Genomic DNA, 12162 nt, shown 5'->3' on the forward strand with positions numbered 1-12162 from the left:
CCATCCCCAGCCCATCACAATAACTTCATTATTTTCATTTCTTCATTACAGAACAAAGTTGTATTATTGATAACCGATGTATTCTTCTATAAGCCTTAGTATTATTGTTATGTGTGTCTGGCAGAGTATGGCAAACCTTTTAATTCATTCGGAGAGCACAAAACTTTTGATTACTGTTTAGAGGCTGAACAGCAGTCTTCCCGGATTTGTTTCCATTTTTTTTTTGCTTTAGTTCTGCTACACTGCAGCCCATGGATGCTATACAGACATCTCTATGGTTACATTCCTGCTGAACTATTTTTTGGCAGAAGCTTGTAAATTAACTTGTAATTCAATCATTTTAAATCAATATTTCATGTCAAATGATTTTCTTTGGTAAGTAGCCATGTAATAACTGAGACAATGTACAGGGAGCCGGTCATTATTGCAAAATAAGCTCAGACTGGGTGAATCAAGACTGTCGCGAAGTGGAGGGCTCGCTGTACATTATCCCTTATGTCGAGGGTAGACAATATTGTAGAAACCCTACACAGGTTTTCAAATAAAGGATTTATAGTGTGATATTATTACAGTAGTATCAATCAGAAACTCCCATCACAAAGGTTTTGCTAAATTTAATTAAATTTAATTTAGACAGTGAGACCTCATGAAGGCCAAACGGCAAATTACAGCATTTTGAAACTACGCTCCCTTTAATGATCAGACACTAAAAAGAACAACACCATCACTAACAGCCGTAACACTATGAACAACAGTGTCAACATTGCAGTCAATGATAGCTTCAACATCAATATTTACATCGACAAGATCAACATTAAAATCATCTCAGCAGTTTCAACATCAGTATCATATCAGCATCATCAGACCTGGGACTTGTAAGGTGGACTTTGAGTACAAACTTGGACATTTCAGACTGGGGCCCATATTACAGATTCCAGGCATAATCAGTCTTCATATCACATGAGACAGAACCTCAAGAAGTTTGAAAATTAGGCCAAGTATTTATTTCCCTTTTGTAAGTTAAAAAGATGTCTGGACATCTTTGTACTATTGTCAGAATGCAGCCAAAAAGTACAAAATGAAATTAATATGTCTTCCAGAAAGCCATCCATCTCACGCTCCATTTTGTAGCTCAATAGCAGTGTTGAATCCATCTGCAGACATCTTTGAAGATATTTTGTGAAAGTGTTTATTTTGGTATTAGAGCACTTGCAATAAGTCAATAACTGCAGTGTGGATAGAGCAAAATTGCAATTTAGCCTTCTCCTCATGGTTGGAATAAGCAGAGCAGAGATTGAACAAAAGAAAGAGAGACTGATATATTACTTCTTATGCTTAAGGGCAGAAAAAAATAAGATCCTGAACTTTGAATGCGAATAGTGAGTAGCAAATATGTGTGCAGGGAATATGCAATGAGAGTGTCAGTTTATGAAAAATAATCAGAACAAAATGTTAGCATCTCTTTAGGCAGTTTTCGCACAGAAATCACTGGTATTATTTGGCGACAGGTAAACAACACCCGCAGGAAGAGGGTAGGGGGTTATCAAAGCACCAAAACATTGCCTGTAGAGAGAGTGTGGGTGTTGGGGTTTGGCAGAGACAGATATTTTATAGAGACAGGGTCAGAGGTGACAGAGTGTGTAGGGAGGGTGTGGATGAGCAGGCATGAGACTGGCACATGAGGGCAAGGGAGAGATTTCTGATTTTTTGAATGGTGGCTTTGCAGAGTGTCCTAATGTGACTTACTATTATTTCCCCCTGGCCATAGGCATAGTCATAGTTACAAACACACACACACACACACTCACGCACACTCACACACACATACACACGCACACACACAGGTAACCTAGGGCCATTACCTTGTCTTTGGGGGTGTAATGGCAGATAATGAAGCCATGGTCGTTCGCCATGTTTAATCTGCAATAAAACCATACCACAGCAATCACTTTTTTCATCCTCTTTCTTTCTTTCTTTCTTTCTTTCTTTCTTTTTTCTTTCTTAATAAAACACACAGTGTGCTCCTTAAATGTGCACTCTATAAGGTAATGCATGTTTAGATTTCACATTCAAAAAAGACCTTCCTGCATACTAGGGTGAAGAATGAAAAGAAGTATTTAGTAGTCAAAACCAATGTGTTTCGGTGAATGCCTTCATCAGGGTTAAACCTTGGTTTAAATGAACAAATTCTTCTTTTTATTCTTTACCCAAGTGTGCAAGAAGTTTTTTTTTCTTAGCACTGTGGTGTTTATAACAAAGTAGCGCCGGAGTTATCATTTATACCCCCTAGATTTGGCATTCAGTAATCTGTCCTACTCAGTGTCAACAGCTCTTAAACTTAATCACAGTAGAAAAATGTCCTCACCGTTTTGTATGTCGAGCCTGAAATCTCAGCTAGCCTTGACCTTTTATATAAGCAAAATGTGACTTGTGACTCCCAATGAACTACAATATAATACATAGCAGTTACACTCAAGACAAGGTGTCTTAATTCTGAAAGTAAATTCACAAACAATAAAACAAAACAAAAAATCGATAGACCCTAATCTGATGCTGTTTCAGATGTAAACACACACACACACACACACAAAAAACAACCTAATCTTGAGAAGCCTTGTGCTCTTTCATGCTGAGCTTTTTTTGACAACAAAAAGCAAGACCTCCCAAAGGTACATAATGAATGAACACTGTCAAAGCACTGAACAGCTGAAAAGCTAAAAAAAAAAAAGTGTCATGTCTGTATTTGATTTCTATTTTTATGCTGTTGAATATTCTGGTCTCATCCTTGTTACGTCAGTCCTGTCTGTAATGCACTTACTGGTATATTATAATCAGAAAAGATATTTCCTTTGAGGTGCTGTATAGGACATAAGTCAAACTTTATGGTGTGCATACACACATTTTACCTCTCACATACATATACATACATATATGAGACACGCATCCAAATGTAATCTCACTATTGAAAGGCTCTCATAAACACTACTGAAATGTGTTATGCTCATACACACTTGTGAAATAGAAACACTCTCAAACTTTGGAAATTATTTCACTAGTGTATGTGTGAATGTTTCACTAGTGCATGTGAGATAATTTCACTTGCAAAAGAAGATATTTTATGTCAGAAGTTAACGGAAGTTGGAATAAAAAATTTAAAAAACAACTTATTTTCAAAGGGCGCCGCCTTCTGCGCAAAAACGAGGGAGTCAGTGTTTCAATAATGGCAGCTGGCAGAGAATCAGAGCGGGTGGGGCCCGGAAAGGAGGGGGGGGGGGGTGCACAAACACTTGGCCACCCCACAAACATTTTTAGACCGGTAAAATATGTTGTTGTTCCACGGCGGAACTGACTGCAGTACAAAACAGGACGATTTAGTGTGCGACCATCTGCCTACATCTCGCACTTTGTTTACAGCCTGAATAGGTGTAAAGAAGGCTGCCTGACTCACTACACCACCACCTTGACACAGTCGAGCATTAACCACATAAAACTTTATTTCAACTTTTGTTAGTTCAGTTTAACATGAGCACAGCTAGTCCTGAACTCCTGATACATGCAATACATGCCCAACTCCATTAAAAAAATTTCCACTTTAATTTGCCGTTTTGGCAAAGGTACATACACTGTAAAATTTGTCTCAACACGCTTTCTGAATTGTCAGGAGCCACTGCTGAATTTGGCATACATATAATCAACAGAGAAGCACTTTATAACAATAAAATGTCAACTATTAGAACTGGTTCACACTGCTCGCTACTGCACACCACAGTGCATTTTTGGTGGAGAAAGATTGTGGGAATAACAGGCAAACCAATTTTAAATGTTGAAGTTTCAATGACATAAATTGCTGTTTGACACATGTCAAATTGAAGAGTTTCTGCTAACATTTAGAAAATACAGATACTATACATCTGTGCCATACGCCAGCACCAACATACTCACAAATGGACTGTACCACACTCTACTGTCATTCAAGCACACTGCAGTTCTCATATATTGGCCTGACTATACAACACTTTTACAAAATATGTAGAAATACGTAAATCAAGAGGTGAAGGACCAGTGCAGCCACACTTGAAGCTGTTTCCAAAGACACTCCGGGGAGATGCAGTAACACATGATGTTACAAAATGCTCTAACACGTTAACACTGAGTCTCATTCACAGTATCATTGTTTATTATTTATTATTAGTATGCCAGTGGGACTGCCTCTTGCATTAATTGATAGCTCTGTGTTCATGGGTATTATTATTTTATTTTTTAATGATTTGTATGTATTGCACTTTTATTCCATATCAAAAAGAATACAAACGGCAAGTAAAATGGATCAAATGAGCACAAGACATTGTTTTTTAATTATACTTCTCTCAAGGGAAAGAAGAAAGAAATCAAATTTTGAATTTGAATTCAATGTGAGTTTTTGGTTTGTTTGTTTTTTTTCTTTTAGATGTTATCTGGTTTTCTGTGTTGTATCTGTCTTGTATTTGATGTCAAGGGGATTTCAAATGTTTTACTCTGAGAAAATCCAGTTTATTTATTACTCACCTGAACCTTGGGTTTAAATTATTATATCTGAGAATGTAAGAGAGTAAAAATTAGGACCTCAGGCCACAACTGAGATGTATAAGTGGCCTGATCCTGTTTCCTCAATCACTCCAGATATTTAAGCTATTCCACAACTGAACTGTGTACTAGATTTGATAAACTACATAAAAAGGGAGACTCAACTTCAACATGGCCTGGGCATATTGAGGTAAAGCTTTCTATTCTGTTTGTCTGTAAAGAGTATGCAAAGTCCATATTATTAAACTCTCTTTACCACACTGCAATATTTTCTCGCTCTCCTGATCATGCAATTAGAATCAATGTAACTGTATAACTTCAGCATAATCCAAACTTTATTATAACTATTTTGAGTGCCATCCCCAAGAATATGAACCTTCTAGTGTGCCAGCCTTATTATTATAAACTAGTTCAGTGATTAATTATTATTACCTCCGCCAAGGAGGTTATGTTTTCGGTGCTGTTTGTTTGTTTGTTTGTCTGTTTGTCTGTTTGTTTGTCTGTTAGCAGGATTACGGAAAAACTACTGGCCTGATTTTCATGAAACTTCATGGAAGGGTGTAGCATGAGCCAAGGAAGAACCCATTACATTTTGGAGCGGATCCGGATCCAACTCACGAACAAGCAATAATAGCACGAACCTTGGCGAGTGCTCCGAGTGCCCTTCTAGTTGAATTATTAATAGCTACGTAATTTTTTTTTTTCCATTTCCCACTTCATTTTCAATCTCACAATTGATTTGTCCACTGCTTTACCATTGCTTGGGCCACACTTTTTTATTAGACAGTTCATTTTAATTTGATGGCATGGAGGCAGTGTGCCAAGCAAAAAATAACAAAAAGTCCAACCCACAGAGCAGTCAGGACTCTCATTGGCCAGCTGTTGGCCTGTGGCTTCTCCCCCACACTCTGCCTGCAGTCAACAGGCTACAGCATGTTGCTAACGCTAGCAAGCAGCATGATGTCATGGGTTGGGGATCCCTCAACTTAACCCTCATCTGGCAGATATGTATAGTTTTCTGTGTTGGGCTGTATGTATCGTTTAATTCTTTGAATGTATTGCGCTGCCAATTTTGTCTTTTTGCCTGGTATTATATGATTGCATCCAATAATTCCATTTACCCCCTTTCTATCAAGGACCACAATGGAAAGACGCTTACCATCTTTATTGTGTTATCCATGACAATTTCTGAAAACTGTACATGGTTTTCCCATGCTCTGGTTTCTTTTCATTGTCTAATAAATCAAATCAAATCAAATCAAATCAAAATCAAGCCAGATGCAGAACAACCTGGCAATTGTGCTCAAACCATCAAATAGTGGAGTAAATACAGTGGACGGTAAGAGCTAGCATTAGTCATTAGCCCAGGGGTTAACTATAGCTCACCACCAGCAATTATCTTACTACCAGCATACTGAACAAATCCCAGTTCTTTTTTTCCTTCTTAGCAGTAATATCAATTTAGGCATTGTAAATCAGTATAGGGTGAGATGATGGTTCTTTTGAGAAATTGAGATTTATTTGGAAGGTGGGTGAACTCTTGACCATGAGCAGGGGAAGAGGGTTGGGAGTAAGGGAATCAACATCAAGTCTATTTTCTTAGATTTCACAGAAATACACAGTAATACATTATAGATGGTCATATTTGCATCATGTCACCACAGAAGCACCCAATATACTGTGTATATATACTGTATATTATATTGTGTGTATATATATATATATATATATACACACACACACACACACACACACACACACACACACACATACATACATACATACATACATACATACATATGTGTGTGTGTGTGTGTATATATACATATGTACATATATACATATATATATATATATATATATATATATACTGTATATATATAAGAGAGATAGAGAGAGAGAGAGAGAGAGAGAGTCAAAAATAATCCTGCTTTGATGTGCGAGAGTGTCTGTGTAGAAAGTGTAGATGGATGATATAAAGTTAATCACAGAAGTGGAAAAACACAGGGAACGACCGTCAGGATTGTTTCTACAAAGAAAACATTTAAAAAGATAGGGCTTGAGATGTTATTGCTTCCTCTGTTGGAGCACAATGTAACTAAAGCATATTTTCACAGGACATTTGTCCTCCATGTACTGCATTTTACTGCTGGAGGCTGCTGAACCACGTAGAAAGTATTTTCTGGTCTGAACAGCCCAGCTGCAACTCCGTACGTAAATCCTGCCAAGTGTCTATTCTCCTTCTGGTCTGAAGATAAATTGCTGCTATATTGCTGTTGCTGCATCGCAGACAAACTTCAGAGCGAATCATAATTATTTATATGGGTCAAACTTTTTTTTTTTCAGCCGAGGGTGCCTGAACACTGTTCCAGATCGCTCTGCAGTTTAACCCCTGTTGCTGAGTATGCTAGTAGTAGCTGTGTAGGTCACAAGGTAATTGCTGGTGCTAGCCTTAAGTTAACCATGAGCTGTGCTACCAACTGGATTTACTCCACTGCTGTTGGGTGGTTGGAGGGGAATTATGATGATTGTGGTGGAGCACGGTCAGACTGGCAGACCGAAGGCTGAGTGATCCCTGTCTTTGATAATGTACTTCTTGCTGATGTTAGCAACATGCTATAGCCTCCTTACTGAAGACAGAGTGTGTCATGGCCAATGAGGGTCCTTTTACTTCTCTATGGGTTGAACTTTAGCTTGTTATTTTTAGCTTGGCACGCTGGCTGCATTTCATCTAACTAAAAAGAGCTGTCTAATAAAAAAGTGTGGCTCAACCATAAAGTGGAAATAAAAAAGCAGTGGACAAATCAAGATGAGAGTTGGAAAATAAATTAGGACACATTACTAAATGGAATAACAACAATTTAAATGCCATTTACATTTCTTTTTAAAAATCATTTTCCGAATCAACATTATAAATTCTGTGATTTTTTGAAAGGTTAGTTTGGCTTTTGTGAAAATTGGCAATTAGTCCAACCCAGAGTCAAATAAACTATTTTATGTCTCTGCGTGCAGTTTGAAGGAATGGGAATGGTTAGCTTAACTCAACTGCTGGAAGTGTAGGGGATCAAGTAGCAGCTTCTCTCTGTGCTGAGACTTTGGTTAAAAGTAAATGTTATCCTTGAAGCAGATGATGAGTGTGCAGCTTTCCATTCTCTTTTTATGAGTTGATGCCTGTCAGCCAGCACCTAAGAATAATGGGTGTGCGCCCTTCTTCACAACTATAATTGAAATTCTTCCAGACAAGGAGAGAGGTAATTTTAACCATCTGTGTAAATCAGATTCAATGGTTTTAAGGATCAGGCTATAGTTTTTCAAGACAATCGTTTCAAGATATTTATACCCAAATATTTAAAATGAGTCACTACTGGGAGGTTAAAATTTCCACATTCCTCCTTAGATATCTGATTAAGTGGTAACGAGGATGATTTTGTCCAATTTATTTTATAGCTGGAAATATAGCTAAATTGGTCAACACTTGGAGGGAATTGTTTGCTATTTGTAAAAATAACAACAAAACATATGCAAAAAATAAGGATAAATAATGCTGAGTGGACTTGATTGTAAATGGCTCATCGTTAGTTGATCGTCTTATAGCCTGCACCAGAGGTTATAGGGATAAAAGAAATAATAATGGCTAAAGCGGATCTCCTTGTCTGGCAGATCTTGTTATCTTAAAAGGATTGGAGCATATGTTACCTGTCATCAGCCTTGCTGGGTTATTGGAATACATTGTTTTAAACATACCAATACAATTGGACCCCAGACCCACGTTGCAATACTTCCCATAGAAAGGGCCAGATAGCAAATAATGCATATTATCTGATGCCAGCCTCTTTCCAACAAATCCACTTTGATGAACTAACTTGGGTAAATACTTCTTTAATCTACATGCAAGGTTCTTAGAGAACAATTTAATACTAGCATTCAGTAAAGATAGGAGGCGATAGTGGGAACATGTAGTAGGATCCTTATCTTGTTTTAACAATAATGATTTGAGACCTGTAGTCACATCTTTACCAAAGGTGCCTTTTTTAAAATTGGGTCTGTAATTGAATTATCACAAAATTACACAAGAAAAGATGATTAGGTTTACTTATAGTTAATTTATTTATATTACTAGAGAGAGAGAGAGAGAGAGAGAGAGAGAGAGAGAGAGAGAGAGAGACATATGGGTCCCACCGGCTCGACCAAAGATTGCCTAGTCACGACACTGGCTGAGAAAAATCCTAAACAAATAAACGTGACTGCTTTGATGCAAGAGGATCTGTGCAGTGCAAGTGAAGATGGATGATACAAAGTTAATCTCTGAAGTGGAAAAGTACAGTGAGCCGTCAGCATTGTTTCTACAAAGACAACAAGGCGTGGGATCTTGTTTTTTCATTCTATTTTCACTGGGTATTTCTCCTCTGTGTGGTGCGTTTTTACTCAGGAAGGCTGCTGCGCGGCGCGTAAAAAAACACTTCTGGTCTGGACACGGAGTGGACGCATAGTGGGATGTGAGCGAGGTGCAGCAGGGCTGTTTGAAGCAGGCCTGAGACGTCAGAGACGATGTCAGAGTTTCAGATTTAAGTTCCGCGTACGCATTTAGCAAGACGTAGGCTGCGACTGTTCGGTCTGTTTCGGTAGAGCGTGCCGAACCACATGTGCTGTACCAAACAGTTCAAAATGAATACATGTACTGTTGCACCCCTAGTTACAACTGTACCAGAGCTATAAATTAATACAAGTGTCATGTGACTTAAACCCCTACAATTCTAAAATTATGCAGTTGAAATACCTTGATCTATCTTTGATTTATTTTTACTGTCAGTAATTACTGCAGAAAACACATTTGCACATGGGCTTTCAAGTACAAAGCCCATGCATGGAATGAATGTGTCCACATACGCATATAGAACAAACATAAACATGTCCACACAAACAAATATATATACGAAGGCATACACATACACAGTTATTTATCTGCCCTGTGTCCTGTGTGAGAAGAATTCTGTGAAGAAAGAGAGAGATGGACAAAGAAAGAGCAAGAGAGAGAGAGAGAGATGGATGAATGAGTGATCCCTGCCTGGAGAGTGCACTGAAGTCAAAGTGTAATTAATGTGAAGTGTGAATTATTGATGCTTTATGCTGGGTCGTCTCTCTCCCCCGCTGGGGCCGTCACTGCAGGAAGTGACCATGGTACAGAAGGTCAAAAGTCACAGCTTCAGTTTGAATTACACTGCAACCCCTGAAACTCTTATTGACATATTGACACTCTATATCAATATGTCATAGTACGTTACTACAAGGTGGATAAAAATGCTAAGGAAAAAATTGCAGAAGGTCAATAAAGGGGCTGCTTCTGAGTGTAAAGCCCCGGAAATTATGTTAAACAGTGTGTTTTCATTCACATAATCACATTTGGTTTCTCCCTGGGAAGTGCATATATTTGTTTGTTTATTTTCACTACTAGGAAGAAATATGAAAAAAATCCACTTCTGAATTAAAGTGAGCTAACGAAGGTAGACAGACAACCTCCAAAAGCTTTGATTTTTCTGTTAATCATGGTTTCAATAAAGCATCCTCACCTGCCTTTGAATTGTTTGATGGTAAAAGCTGAGACCATAACCTACCACTGTCTGTTTCCAAGGGTGTGGGAATATGCACACAATTATTGCTATTTTAAATCATTTATGGTTGATCCAATGACAATGTATGAAACTGTCATCTGTGAAGCATTGTGGGCTAGAGGGTGATGGTGGGTCATGTTTGGGGCTAATTGCTGCACCGGCATTGATTGGACGTGCTTGTCACGGTGCCTTGATGGAGAGCCTGGGGAATCAGCGTGCTCCATCCATTAACTTTTAGTAGTAATAAAGCATCCAGGCCCGCCCCAGCTGGCACTGTTGCAGCAGGCCTTTATGAGGTAGAGAGCGGAGGAACAAAAGAGGAAAAGCACACACACACACACACACACACACACACACAGACATTAGGTAACAGACACAACCACTTGAGTGGTGTGGTGGATTGACTCCAAAACAGCAGCCAAAGATTGGTTAAAGAGGGCTAAGACTGTTAGCTAACTGCGGTGTGAGGCAAGTCATTTTACCGGTGACATCTCACATCATCTGGCAATGTGGAAAGTGGAAAAAAGCCAATTACATGCAAATTGCTATCATGTCAGTTTGAGTAAATAGTTACTCATATAGTTAAATGGATGTTATTCAAGCTTCAACATACTGACATGTCATTATATTCTAAATGAATATGAGAAAGATTATTATTATTATTATAATTTCAATGTCATGAGCCTATTTTTGCAAGCTGCAACTCTTTCTCTAAATCTTTGTTATGACTTGTCTGAGCTGAAAGACTTCTTTGTTAACTGTAGTAACAAAGCCCTACTATATACTGTATACAGACAAATAAACCAAGACTGACCTGTAAGTATCTGAATAACCTTTGATATTACAAAATAATGTATCCTTTTTGTCTCTATACATTATAGTTTCAGAATAATAAACCAGTGAGGAATTATTATGATTATAACTGTCTTCTGAGGCAAAGTATCCACGTGTTGTTGTCTCGTTTAAGTTTCAAGTAAATAAATCAAGTTAGTAAATGATCAAGTAATTTACTAACATCTGTTTTCTTTCCTTTTTTTAATTACACATTACTGCGTCCTTAATGTGAGGTTAGTGAAAGATTTCAGGTTAATGGTCTGTAGCGATGACAAATCAGAAGCCTGTAAATTAATGTTACAGATTACTAATGACACACTACTCAGTTACACATTTTTATATGATATGCAACTTATTATCATTTTTAATTCATCAATTCAGTTTGTTACGGCTTTTAAACATGTATTATTCTAAAGTGTTACCAAATTGAATTAAGGAGCATCAAATTTCTTTGAATATCCTTGAGATGTCTCTATAACTTGAATGGAGTCCATCTGCGGCCAATTCAATTGATTGCACATGATTTAGAACAAAGCACATACTGTATATCTGTATGAGGTCCCAGAGACATGTCAGAGTAGAAAGTCTACCATGAAGTATTTTGAAAGCTAGAATCATTAGGAAACAGGAAAAAAATATGGAACTACCCAGACTGTTCATATACCTGGTCATCCGACAAAACTGAGCAACATGGAGGTGACCAAGAACCCAATGACTGCTCTGAGAGAGCTACAGAGTTCCCTGCTGTGATGGCAGATATTGCCAGAAGGGAAACACTCAGTGCAGCACTTCACAAATCTGGGCTGAGTGGCCAGAAGTCACTCTAAAAAAAAAGAATACAAAAAATGCAGCATGCCTGGAGTTTGCAAAAAAAAAAAAACACCTGAAGCACAGGAGAATATGAGACAAAAGATTTTATGGTCTGATAAAGCTAAAATTGAACACTTTAGCTGTAGTACAAAGCCCTATGTCTGTCAGGCACTGGGCACAGCACATCACCCATCTAACACCATCCCTCCTGTGAAGCATGGTGGTGACAGTATTATTCTGTGGCCGTGCTTTACAACAGCAGGGACTGGGAGACTTGTACAGATAGAGGAAGCAATAATAGAACCCAATACAGGCAAATTCTTGAGAAGAACCTACTTCAGAGTGC

General features: G+C 38.1%; 1 protein-coding gene across 1 annotated transcript in view; it reads right to left on the reverse strand.

Moving 5' to 3' along the window:
- Positions 1-12162, reverse strand: part of astn2 (astrotactin 2) — a 441429-nt gene that overhangs the window by 166128 nt on the left and 263139 nt on the right. The window lies entirely within an intron of this gene.

This window comes from Centroberyx gerrardi, chromosome 2 (genome assembly GCF_048128805.1).
Source record: "Centroberyx gerrardi isolate f3 chromosome 2, fCenGer3.hap1.cur.20231027, whole genome shotgun sequence".
Taxonomy (NCBI): Eukaryota; Metazoa; Chordata; class Actinopteri; order Beryciformes; family Berycidae; genus Centroberyx; species Centroberyx gerrardi.